This window comes from Photinus pyralis, unplaced genomic scaffold, assembly GCF_008802855.1.
Source record: "Photinus pyralis isolate 1611_PpyrPB1 unplaced genomic scaffold, Ppyr1.3 Ppyr1.4_LG9, whole genome shotgun sequence".
NCBI lineage: Eukaryota > Metazoa > Arthropoda > Insecta > Coleoptera > Lampyridae > Photinus > Photinus pyralis.
The window spans coordinates 8,382,948-8,396,313 of record NW_022170878.1 but is presented as its reverse complement, the minus strand read 5'-3'; the positions used below and the strand labels follow the sequence as shown (position 1 = coordinate 8,396,313).

At 39.8% G+C, this 13,366-nt stretch overlaps 1 protein-coding gene across 4 annotated transcripts in view; it reads right to left on the bottom strand.

Annotated features, from left to right (window-relative positions):
• Window positions 1-13,366, bottom strand: part of LOC116180612 (sex peptide receptor-like) — a 561,029-nt gene that overhangs the window by 41,102 nt on the left and 506,561 nt on the right. For 3 of the 4 annotated variants that reach the window (XM_031500693.1, XM_031500692.1, XM_031500694.1), the window contains one exon: window positions 150-183. The exons of the other annotated variant lie outside the window; for it this stretch is intronic. The gene's annotated coding sequence lies outside the window, so the exon portion shown is untranslated. The remainder of the gene's footprint in view (window positions 1-149; window positions 184-13,366) is intronic. 4 annotated transcript variants of the gene reach the window in all.

The window sequence follows — 13,366 nt, the reverse complement described above, 5'->3', positions numbered from 1 at the left end:
TTAGACACGGCGCGAAAATGTCTCTGTATAAACCGGATTAATTCTTCCGGCGTTGCTATGGACAAAAAAAAGTCGAGGACTTTTGCTCTCGCTAATAACAAGAGCGATGTCAGCAATTTTAAGAAAGTGCGCAGAAATCACGTACTTACCCTCATCGGGGTCCGCAATTAGTCCTTCGAGTATCTGCAAAAAAAAGAAAATTCGATGAACAAATTGAATCGGCCACGCTCCTAATTAATACGATTACGGTATTCTCTAATTACTAATACACTTTCTTGAGCACGGATGCACAATAGCGAACGACGATAGATCCATCACGACTAACGCGCGTCATCCGAAATGGCAAACTTCATACACATACAAGCAATCAATTTCTCATTTTCGCAAGGAAACACTTTTATTTCGATGACTTCGAAAGATGTATCGATGGAAAACGCCACAAGCACGCCCTAGTTCTGTTTAACAACGTCGTGTCTTGCTTTATTTTTGTAAAACTTCGTAATTTTTAATGCTAAGTGTATAGAACAGAATTAAACAAACAAGGACTCCTGTTAGAGGAAATTTAGTATCTTGATCAATCACGTTTCCTGTTACAAAATGTTCCTAGATCAAATGTGGCAACCAGGAGAACATATAATTACTCCGCCCACACCTCAGCCTCCTATTACCTTCCTGATATTTACTTTTCATGTATTGGTTACTCAATCACTTCTCCCGTTACAAAGGTCCTTAAAGAAGGTCTCTTCTACGCTCCTGATATGCTCATATTAACAAACTGTTTATTTCCCTGGCACGAAAGGTTTCTAGATAAAGTTTGGCAATCAGGAGGACATACCACAGATATCGGTCAACACCTCGGCTTTCTGCGCTCCTAGTACATCAACTTTAGCACGACATTTAATTTTCAAAGAGAGTATGACAAGAGGTATTCGATGACTAATTACTTTTCCTATTGCAAAAGGTACCTAGATACAGTTTCGCTACCAGGAAAACCTATTGCAAGCATCTGCGCTCCTTCTGCGCCCCTGATACAGCTGTTCTAGGACTAAATTAAATTTTAACGGACAAAATGAGAGAAAGTGAGTTGGACATGAAGTTTGGGTTAACATTTATTTCTCATGTATAGTAGAGGAGAAGAGTATTTGTTAGTCGCCTTTCTTGATTGTATGCGCCTGATGGACTCCTCAAGTTCCTGGTTTTCAAGCCATCGATCATCTGCAATCCTGATACGGCAACCATAAAACGAATTTATTTTATGGAGACTTCGTTGATCTACCACTTACTCGGTCGCAAATGGTTTCTAAATCAAAATTGTCTATCAGGAGAACAGCAGTACTGCAAACATCGATCAACTTTGGGACAAATTTCCATAGCGAAAGTATTTCTTGGTCTTGCAAAGGGTTACTAGTTAAAGTATAGCAACCAGGAGAACACGCCAAACCACAAACTCCCTAGCAATTTGCAATTTACGCTTCTGATACAGCAAAGATAAAACGAAATCTATTTTTTATGGAGACTTCGCCGTTCAACCACTTTCCTTGCTGCAAAATGTTTCTAAATAATCAGAAGAACATAGCAATACTGCAAACATCATTCAACGCATCGTACACCAATAGATTGCCCTTTTACGCTGCTGATACAGCAACATTAAAACGAAATTTGCATTCCGTAGAGAATAAGACTGCATGTACTTATTGATCTATCACTTTTACTCTTGCACGTATCAGGAGAAGGGGGTGCGCATAATTAAGATGAAACTTACTTGCACCTCAGCCCTCCAATGTACTCCTGATTAAGTTACACCAGGAGAACATAGCAATACTGCGAACATCTATCAACGTAACGTACGCCAATACATCGGCCTTCTACGCTCTTGATACATGAACCTTAGAACGGAATACTAGACCCCCCCCCCCATAGGGCACACCGGCCGGTGTTCGGGAGATGTAATTTAATCTTCCTATACATCGAGGAGATATCTTTGCTCCCCAAACCCTCCGGTACTAAGCACTCAAACAATAGCGTTCAGATTGATTTCAAGACTAATCATAGTGCAGAACAGTGTCGCTAAGTTCGAAGTCCTTGTTTCAAAAATTACGGTTTCAATTGACTTCTAGAGAAAATTTAGGTACCAGGAGAACATACCGAAAGTACAAATTGGCGGCACGTCGGCAATCTACGCTCCTGATACAGCAAATTTAAAACGAAATATATTTTACATGGAGCCTTCATTGATCAATCAGTTTCCCTGCTGCATATGGTTTCTATATAAACTCTTTCTATCAGGAGAACATGGCAATGTAAATATTTATCAATGTATGGGGCTTCTACGCTCCTTATAAAAGAAGTTTAGGGTAAAATTCCATGGTGAATATGCGAAGAAGTACTCGTTGGTCTTCCAAAAGGATTCTAGATAAAATTTAGCTATCAGGAAAACGTAACAAACTAACTACAAAAGGCTTCTAGATAACATTTTCCTGCCAGGAGAACATATCAATATATCAATACTGAAAGAATTTTTCTGCCTACACCTCGACCTTCTACGCTCCTGATACGATATATATTTTTGACGGAGAATACGAGGAGAGGTATTTGTTGATCAATCCCTTTTCCTGCTAGAAGGGGCTTCTAGATCAAATTTGGCAAACATACCAATATTGTAGTTACCTACAAATGAGGCATCTGCCTACACCTCGGTCTTCTACGCTCCTGGTACATCACCTTTAGCTAATGTAGAAACCGATCCTGGGCTCCTGCTACATAGACTTCTGAAGGAGGTTTGTGCATCGGGTTCCGCCTACTTGCACTTCTATTTTCTTGATACTGTATGTTTGATAATTGTCTTGTATGGAGTATTCCAGAACGTATTTGTTACTCCAGAAACTTCCTCCTTGCATTCTCGCTCTTGCTGCAAAGCACTCTGAAGCTTTGGGTATCAGACAAACATACGATTTTTGTACGTATCAATGAAGAGGCAACCTTCCGCTCTCTGTAGTCCTGATACTGCAACTTTTAAGAAAAAATTGTTTTAGGCAGAATATGCCTTGTGCTTCTGATACAAGAATATTGAAGAATGCTTGTGTATCAGGAGAACATGCCAATGCTGTATACCTCAATTAGGAAGAAATACACTCGCACATTATCCCATGCTCTTGATGCTCCTTGGAAAAGATCAGCATAGCGTATCAGAACTCTACGCATTGACATCCTACGCCCCTGATTCAGTAAATTTAGGAGGAAATTTATTTTCCATAGAATATACGAGAGAAAATAATTACGAATATCACTTGCAAGTATCAGGATAACATACCAAGGCAATGCAATTTACTTGCAATTCAACCTTCTGTGCTCCTGATTCAGAGAGAGGAAAAATTTCTTTGTTAAATCAGTCACCTCCTGTTTGTGCTCCTGTTACAAATATCCTTAGACAAAATTTGCCTACCAGAACATATCAATTCTGCATTCGCATATGCAGAAACGCGCACATTTTAGACCATCCATGCGCAGATTCCCATTACCATACAAAGTAGTTTCATAATTTATTCAAACGTAAAAAGCGTTGTGGCACTATAAAGATGAAAGTGCGCGCAACTATTTTAATAGGTACCTCGTGCATTTTTACGGTCGGCCGCATTCTCGTTAAACGTCGTTAATGCGAATTGGATTGATTTACAAATCGGTGTTTGAAAAAAAACCCTTTGCCCCTAATGGCGGTTTTCCATTAACCGCCCAGATGATAATGCGCCGAGCAAAAGTGAGGGGCGTATAACGACGATGAGAGAAAAAGAGCGAGTTTCTCACAGTGCATTTGTAGTTTTACAACTTCATTGCTATCAGGAGCGCAGAGCAATTATCTAAGAAATGTTGAATTCATAGTTTAACAAATCTGTGACCGGCATGTATTTGAAATAGTCTACGAATTCCCATTAATGAAGCTGTAGGCAAGCTAGTAAACACGCGCTCGCTTTCCAAGACTTTGAATTCAGATTAGGTACAAACTTCTAGCGCAAAGGCAACAAAAGTCTGTAAATCTTTATTAGCCACCCGCCGTAAAACACGCAGGAACGAGATGTTAACGTCTTCTGCTTTTTTAATACACCATTCCTTCGTTTCAGCGCCTGCTTTTTACGTTCAAAAAATGGCAACACAAGTTCGGCGCGCAATTTACGACGCTTGTAATAAATAAAAACGTTACGTTCTCATCCATGTACTCACAATAAATCGTCGCCTCGCTTGAGGAGAATTGATGGAAGCAGGTAGGTAAACGGAAAATGATGAATGCGACAATATTTCGTTTCGGCACTCGACTCGTTGTTTATTATCGGCATTCCTTGTAAGGATTGTCGCGCATTACTGGGTTTATTGGATATTGCTCCTTCCTGCGATGAGGAGATTGGGGTGAAGAATAACAGACGTGATTTGTCCTTTGTCTCTTTGGTACCTGTAGCCCTAATAGAAAACCAGAAAAACTACCATGCTTGAAGACTAAAAGTATGTAATTAAACATTCACGAAGATTCAATATCCGAGATGGTCAACGATCACTATCAATACCCGTGTGTATAAAGAAAGTCGGCCCACCATTACTGTAATATACAAGTTTGATTACTAGATTTCTTAATTGGTGACATACATACTCCGTGTATAATGGAAGGAAACACTTCCAACAGAACTGTAACTCAGTTTATGCTTTCCTGGTAGTAGAAAAATATGCGGACAGTTACTTCGTGTATGACATGCAGATACACCTCCGTGCACATCATATTCTCCTGATACAAACATTAAAAATTTCATTGAAGAAATTAATTCTGATCTCCTGGTAGCAAAAAAATATCCAAAACGTTCTCCTGTTATACATAGAAAAATCTCGCGCGCAACGTACCATGCTGATATCAAAGTCAGAATGAAGTGAGAAACCTTCGTCTATATCATGTTCTCCTGGCAGCGAAAGAATATTTACGAAATCATACGGCTTTATGTTCGCGAACCCTATGCCCGCCTGAAAAAATCGAGAATAAGGTGTAGAACCTGCTGTGGTTACAAAAATACCCCTCCCCCTCGCCCGTTCGTAATGTTCTCCTTGTAGGCAAAGCTAAACCTTGCCAGGAAATGTTCCACGTATGATTTTCTGATTCTGAATCTCCCGAGGATGCAGATATTTTTCTTCAGAAGCTAAAGAAAGAATCCCCTCTCCCTCCCCCCGATCACCCGGTACTATGCCCTCCAACAAAAGCGGGCGGCACTAATGAATGAATGGTTTTGGAAAAAGACGGTCGAAATTTACTCTTCCGAGGGGCATTACAATACTCCGCAGGATAGTACTAGAGTTCGATAGTCTCGTCGTTCTTGAGGATGTCTGTTATAGCATTCGGGAGATACTGGGGGACCCTGAATACCGTCCAGACCCTCGGGTACTACGTACTCAAATAAAAACGATTTTGGAAACAGGTACAGTCCAATCGTCTTGAGCAAAATTCCATTTTCTACAGGATAGTCTTGCAAAGAGATAAGTTCTTGTTTTAAAAAAGTGCTATTGCCCACACTTTTTGGATAAGGGGGGTCTGGGGGGTAGCAATAGCGAGTATATCCCGGCGAAGGAAGAGCACGATCTCTTTTTGTAGTGTTTGAGAGATGTAAATGAATCGTCCTACACATGGTGGGGGGGGGGGGGGATTTATATATACGTATGTCATACTCCTAGACTACTCGCGTTCTTGTTCAAAACGTTCAGTCCTTAAGGCTCATTCCAAAAATTATGCTGTAAGTGGTAACGGTACTAAAAATTTTGGAGAAGAAAGTAATACCGGGAGGGAGTACTCCACGACAAAGGGAGGGCAGCATTTGGGAGAATCGTCTTAGACATTTTAGGGTATTTCTCTACGTATGCCATACCCCCAGACCCGTCGGTGACGCGCTTTTTTCTAAACTTTCAATCCTTAAGGACCTTCCAAAAATTATGGTGTGAGTGGTAAGGGTACTAGACATGTTGGGGAAGAACGTAGTACTCGTGGGGTCTGGGGGGTCTAGAGTACTCAGTTAAAAGAGAACTCTCCTGCAAAGGAAGAGAACGATCTTTTATGAAAGGTGGAGGGGGGGGGGTTACTCCATACTTCCCAGACCTCCCGGTGACGCGTTCTGCCTCAAAACGTTCAGCCCATAAGGCTCATTATGGCACTACACATTTTGGGGAAGAAAGTAGTACCGGCGGGGTTTGGAATACCCTCCAGGAAAGAGTTCTCCCCGGCAAAAAATGGAGACCACGATATGTTATGATTTGGGAGATGTAATTAAATCGTGGTACTCATTAAAAGGGGGAGGGGTTATTTATTTACTGGGGGGAGATGCAATTGAATCGTCTTACCCCCCCCCCCCCCCGCCCGGTGAGGCTCATTTCAAATATTGTGGTGTAAGTGGTAACGGTACTACACATGTTGGGGAAAACGTAGTACCGGGAGGTTTGCGCCCCCCCCACCCCCCTCTAGTCGTAGAAAGTACTCCCCGACAAAGGAATGGCACGATCTTTTATGATAGTATTTGGAAGATGTAATTGAATCGCCTTTTTCCAGAAATGATGCTGTAAGTTGTAAGGGTAGTAGACATTTTGGGGAAGAAAGTAGTACAGGGCGCCTGGGGAGTTAGGAATACCCTCCAGTGGAGAGTACTCGCCGACAAGAGGATATGATAGTCTTTGGGAGATTTCATTCGTTCTGCTTCAAAGCACTACACGGGGGGGTGGGGGTCTGGGATGTATGGGATCCCTCGGTGACGCAGCCCCCCCCCGTAGAGACCATACCTCCAGACCACCTGGTGACGTGTTCTTCAAAACGTTCAAACCTTAATGCTCTTTCCAAAAATTATGGGGGGGGGGTCTGTAATCTCCCCTAGTAAAGAGCTCTCCCCGGCTAATAGAGAGAACGATCTTTTATTATAGTATTTGGGAGAGGTAGTGTATTTGTATGAGCCTTTCCAAAAATTATCGTGCAAATGGTACGGGTACTAGACACTTTGGGAAAGAAGGTAGTTCGGGGGGGGGGGGGCTCAAATACATCCCCCCTGTCCCGTAGACGATACTGCCCGGAAAAGGGAGGGTACGACTTTTTAACATTTTGGAAAAGAAATTGGTACTGCCCAGTAGAGTACTCCCCGGCAAAGGGAAGGCACGATCTTCCATGAGAGCTTTCGGAAGATTGGTGGAATTTCTTTGATGGAGGTTATTCAGCCCCCCCCCCCCCCCCGGTCATGTGTTCTGCTTCAAGGCCTTTAAGACTCTCTCAACAAATTATGGTGTACTATGGTACTACACATTTTGGGGAGGAAAGCAGTACCTAACTAGGGGTGTCGGGGGAGTATTGAATATCCTCCCCAAGACAAGATCGTCCATGGGAGTAATCGGAAAATGTAATTGGATCGTTCCACACGTTGGAGAGTATTTCATTACTGGGGGGTTATTAGGAAATGTACTCTCCTGATACAAAAATAATGGTTATAAGGTATACAAAGTTACGATTTAAGATGTTCTCCTGGCAACCAGAAGAGTTTATGAAACTGTGACCCGTCTGAGGTTAGGGACCTCTTTTTGCCTGCTTATCTGGTAGAGGAAGGTTTAGAATCCACTTCGGAAAAGTACTCCACGTACAAAGAGCTGACGAAAATCCATGTAGATGACTCTTTTTAGAAAAATCCTTCACTGATTACATTCTCTTGATAGACAAAGGTTCCGAAACCGTTTCCAACAGGTACTCCATGTATTAGGAGTAGAAACATAATTTATGAAGTTCTTTTGGACTACGGAGGTTAGAAAGAGACCTGCAAGTTTATTCTGCTCCCCTCGTAGGAGAGTTTGGCCTGGTACCATGAATGGTTTATTTTCTCCTGATACAAAAATATACAAGAATTTAAATTTAATAAAGTAAAGTGTGGAATGTATCCTTTTTTGGAGAAAGAAAAACGGGAGCGCAGCATTTTATATGGAAAGTTCACGTGACTCTTCATGCAATTCACCCAATACTATTTTATCTGCCATTCCGCACTCAATCTCCATAAAATTTGCACCCACTCTCCCGAAGCGTTTCCAATTAACAGAAAGCACCGACCCGAACAACACGAATATGAGTACGTAAACGAATTATCCTATACATAATTAAATCCTCCCGAATGCAATCGATCGCGACGACGCGACGCGTTTGCAACATTCCGCCGATGGTGGTCAGCGCGGCCCTTTTGACCCGGCCCTAGATACTTTTTACTTTCGCCTTAAAACAAAATTCTTCTCGTTGGGAATTTCGCTGCGAAAAAAAAGCGGGTCTTTGTTAAAATTCCTCGCGACATTTTTCTCGGAGTACGACGTTTCGAAATTAATATTAGCCCCCGTCGACGAAGGGGGATGAAGGTGATCAAATTAAGAGATGAATTAAACTCGTCGATTCGTCAGTTGTAGAAACTTGGGAAGCTGAAGTATTTGAAAAGTTTCGAAAGTGCGAACGTGCCACTTAACGCTCCACTAAGTGCGCCAGATTGCAAAAATGTTTAGTTATCGAGACATATTTGGCTAAAACCAAGCAGTTCCGTATGAGTTTTTTTGGTCGAAGTAAGAGCGTTTTTTTTGTCGTCAGAATGGTTAAAAAGCGTATTGCAGACGCAATTTACATAAAGCTCGGAATGAATCAGAAATTTACATGCATTACGAAATCTGAGACAAGAGATTTCCTTAATATAAGTATATTAAAGCTCGCTCTTTTTCCTTCTCGAGCGAGGGGCTGATAATTTTATTCAATATCGCGTTGCTAGTACGTGTCCCGAGCCTGGCGCAATCGAAATCTAGTTTACTTCGACCGTATCACCTTGCAACTTTTACGGCTCGGATATGACTTAAAGTTTTAATCTTTCCAATTTAGGTAATCAAACAATGGCGCGAAGATCGAGTGAATAAATTCGATTACACGAGGAGAGCGTACGCTAAGATTGTAATTACGGGAAGTGTTCGCGTGTAAAAACAATTTTACGAAAACGAGGCGTCGGAGGATCCTCGCAAGATGTGTGTAACGCCCGCCCCGTTTTATTAGCGGAGAGCTGTTGATTTGTGCCGCCATCCGGATCCCAATCCGGCCACTTCCATCGCGTTTCCTATTAACATAAGTGCTATAAAGCTTCCCGAGCATTTCTGCGTGCCGCTAGTTTACAACTCGGCTCAACTTACCCGCGGGCAGCCTTAGAAAATGTAGAGCCTAATAAAGAGGGCGATTGGAAAAGTTACCTTTCTACGGCTTTGTATACGAGACCTTATCGCCATTATTTAGGTCCGCTTCTTTATAAACTCGTTTAGCGATCCAAGAAAAGAACAATGAAATATGAAAAATGAATCGCATTATTAATGCTCGAGATGGAGAAATCGAGACCGGTCTCTCAGGTGGGATCGATACTGATTATTAGGACCGAGTAAGACGTCTTCATTTAAAAAAAGTAGACAAGTCGATATACATTTATCATTTTTGCGCGTCTCGTTCCCTCGACGATCAATCATCTTGCAGATAATAAGATATTTATAAATTGTGCGCATTAATAAATACCGTGCAATAAGAGTGATCGATTGGGGTCGTAAATCGCAAAGTTGATCCTTGAGATTAAGAAATCAACCACTGCCGTCGCTTCCGTACGAGTTGGTAGCATCTAAATACACAGTGATGGACCTATTATGATTTCCACAGACGTTTAGTGACCTTTAAAGCTTAGAAACAAGCTTTTAAGGGTTTTGTATAATCCTTAAAAGTAAAATTTCCAACAATTTTCAAAAACATGTCACTAAAATCTTTCAGAGCCCTTGAGAGCCTTTAAAAGCAGTCAAAAGTCTCCAAAGGTTTCGTGAGCCTTCAAGAAAAGTTAAGCACATTCCAGAAGTTTTGAGAGCCCTTAGTCTCCAAGTTTTGTCTAAAAGGTCTTATTTTAAAGAGCCCTTAAAGGTTCTCGTGGTGATCTTTAAAGGTCTTTTAGAGATTCATAGTACACTATATTCTCCTGATATAAAAGCTTATATGAAAATAAAACATCTTACTTGAGGCATGGAATACCGCCCAATAGTAAAGCAAAGGAGGGCGTTCTTTCTATCTCGAACTAGGAAACCTGTGGTAGTCTTTGGCGAAAAGGTAATCGAATTTACGTCCGCTGGGGGCATTTTAACCCCCCCCCCCGACTGCAAAGTTTTTTTTTGAAACACGATCAAACATACACGCTCTCCTGATAATTTTTAGGAAAAAAAAGCGAATTTTCGATTTCGAAAATTATCGTGAGGGTGCTAAGCGCTCTTGGGAAAGAACTTATTACTAATGGGGTTGGGGTTATGTTCTCCTGGTAGCAAGAAACATTTTTGATAAGCTTGTCAGAAAATACGACGTGTATTAGGAACAGAAAGACCTCTTCGTGCATTATATTCTCCTGATACATAATTGGCAAAAAGTTAATCGAAATAAAGCTTTGAAATACTTATAATGATAGAAAACAACCTCTTCGTTCATTATATTCTCCTGATACAGAATAAGCAAAAATTTAAAACGAAATAAAGCGAGCCAGAAAAAATTTAGACGTGCATTAGGAACAGAAAGCCCTCCTCGTGTATTATATTCTCCTGATATAGAAATAGTAAACATTTAAACCGCAATAAAGCTTTGAAATAGTTCTCATAGTGATAGAAAAAGACCTCTTCGTTCATTATATTCTCCTGATACAGAATAAGCAAAAATTTAAAACGAAATAAAGCGAGCCAGAAAAAATTTAGAGGAGTTTGTCAATAAATACCACGTGTATTAGGAACAGAAAGACCTCCTCGTGCTTTATATTCTCCTGATATAGAAATGACAAACATTTAAATCGAAATAAAGCTTTGAAATGGTTCTCATAGTGATAGAGAAAGACCTCTTCGTTCATTATATTCTCCTGATACAGAATAAGCAAAAATTTAAAACGAAATAAAGCGAGCCAGAGAAAATTTAGAGGAGTTTGTCAATAAATACCACGTGCATTAGGAACAGAAAGACCTCCTCGTGCAATACATTCTCCTAATACAGAATTGGCAAAAAGTTAAATCGAAATAGAACCACTTGTCATAGTGACAGAAAAAGACCTCTTCGTTCATTATGTTTTCCTGGTAGCCAGAAAAATTATACATAAGCTTGTCAACCAATACCACGTGCGTTAGGAACAGAAAGATATCCTCGTGCTTTATATTCTCCTGATATAGAAATGGCAAGCATTTAAACCGCAATAAAGCTTTGAAATAACTCTCATAGTGACAGAGAAAGACCTCTTCGTTCATTATATTCTCCTGATACAGAATAACCAAAAATTTAAAACGAAATAAAGCGAGCCAGAAAAAATTTAGAGGAGTTTGTCAATCAATACCACGTACATTAGGAACAGAAAGACATCCTCGTGCTTTATATTCTCCTGATATAGAAATGGCAAACATTTAAACCGAAATAAAGCTTTGAAATAGTTCTCATAGTGATTCGTTCATTATATTCTCCTGATACAGAATAAGCAAAAATTTAAAACGAAATAAAGCGAGCCAGAAAAAATTTAGAGGAGTTTGTCAATCAATACCACGTACATTAGCAACAGAAAGACCTCTTCGTGCAATATATTCCCCTAATACAGAATTGGCAAAAAGTTAAATTAAAATAGCACTTGTCATAGTGACAGGAAAAGACCTCTTCGTTCATTATGTTTTCCTGGTAGCCAGAAAAATTTTACATAAGCTTGTCAACCAATACCACGTGCGTTAGGAACAGAAAGATATCCTCGTGCTTTATATTCTCCTGATATAGATATGGCAAGCATTTAAACCGCAATAAAGCTTTGAAATAACTCTCATAGTGACAGAGAAAGACCTCTTCGTTCATTATATTCTCCTGATACAGAATAACCAAAAATTTAAAACGAAATAAAGCGAGCCAGAAAAAATTTAGAGGAGTTTGTCAATCAATACCACGTACATTAGGAACAGAAAGACATCCTCGTGCTTTATATTCTCCTGATATAGAAATGGCAAACATTTAAACCGAAATAAAGCTTTGAAATAGTTCTCATAGTGATTCGTTCATTATATTCTCCTGATACAGAATAAGCAAAAATTTAAAACGAAATAAAGCAAGCCAGAAAAATTTAGAGGAGTTTGTCAATCAATACCACGTACATTAGGAACAGAAAGACCTCTTCGTGCAATATATTCCCCTAATACAGAATTGGCAAAAAGTTAAATTGAAATAGCACTTGTCATAGTGACAGAAAAAGACCTCTTCGTTCATTATGTTTTCCTGGTAGCCAGAAAAATTTACATAAGCTTGTCAACCAATACCACGTGCGTTAGGAACAGAAAGATATCCTCGTGCTTTATATTCTCCTGATATAGATATGGCAAGCATTTAAACCGCAATAAAGCTTTGAAATAACTCTCATAGTGACAGAGAAAGACCTCTTCGTTCATTATATTCTCCTGATACAGAATAACCAAAAATTTAAAACGAAATAAAGCGAGCCAGAAAAAATTTAAAGGAGTTTGTCAATAAATACCACGTGCATTAGGAACAGAAAGACCTCCTCCTGCTTTATATTTTCCTGATATAGAAATGACATACATTTAAACCGAAATAAAGCTTTGAAATAGTTCTCATAGTGATAGAGAAAGACCTCTTCGTTCATTATATTCTCCTGATACAGAATAAGCAAAAATTTAAAACGAAACAAAGCGAGCCAGAAAAAATTTAGAGGAGTTTGTCAATAAATACCACGTGCATTAGGAACAGAAAGACCTCCTCATGCTTTATATTCCCCTGATATAGAAATGACAAACATTTAAACCGAAATAAAGCTTTGAAATGGTTCTCATAGTGATAGAGAAAGACCTCTTCGTTCATTATATTCTCCTGATACAGAATAAGCACCAAGGTAAGGCGAAATAAAGCTAGCGAGAAAAAATTTAGAAGAGTTTGTCAACCAATACCACGTGCATTAGGAACAGAAAGGCCTCCTCGTGCTTTATATTCTCCTGATATAGAAATGACAAACATTGCAACCGAAATAAATCTTTGAAATAGTTCTCATAGTGATAGAGAAAGACCTCTTCGTTCATTATATTCCCCTGATACAGAATAAGCAAAAATTTAAAACGAAATAAAGCGAGCCAGAAAAAATTTAGAGGAGTTTGTCAATAAATACCACGTGTATTAGGAACAGAAAGACCTCCTCGTGCTTTATATTCCCCTGATATAGAAATGGCAAACATTTAAACCGAAATAAAGCTTTGAAATACTTCTCATAGTGATAGAGAAAGACCTCTTCGTTCATTATATTCTCCCGATACAGAATAAGCAAAAATT